The sequence below is a fragment of the Penaeus monodon genome, chromosome 29 (genome assembly GCF_015228065.2).
Source record: "Penaeus monodon isolate SGIC_2016 chromosome 29, NSTDA_Pmon_1, whole genome shotgun sequence".
Lineage (NCBI taxonomy): Eukaryota > Metazoa > Arthropoda > Malacostraca > Decapoda > Penaeidae > Penaeus > Penaeus monodon.
Window position 1 is genome coordinate 35,667,771 of NC_051414.1, and position 210 is coordinate 35,667,980.

The 210-nt window shown below is 8.1% G+C and overlaps 1 protein-coding gene across 1 annotated transcript in view; it reads left to right on the top strand.

Moving 5' to 3' along the window:
- The window catches only part of LOC119592201 (uncharacterized protein C2orf42-like), a gene marked incomplete in the record, with an annotated part of 14,697 nt that overhangs the window by 12,213 nt on the left and 2,274 nt on the right, over positions 1-210 (top strand).

A 210-nucleotide genomic window follows, 5' to 3' on the forward strand; every position in this document is an offset into this window, starting at 1 on the left:
TATTTTATTTATATATAAAAAAAATTTTTTTTTCCCAAAAAAAAAAAAAAAAAACATTATTCAAAAACAAAAAAACATTATAAAAAAACTAAAAGATAAAATTTAATTTAACATATATAATAAATATAAAAATTCCCATATATTATAAAATTTTTATTATATACAATATATAACATAATATAAAATATAAAATAACTATATATAAAATTC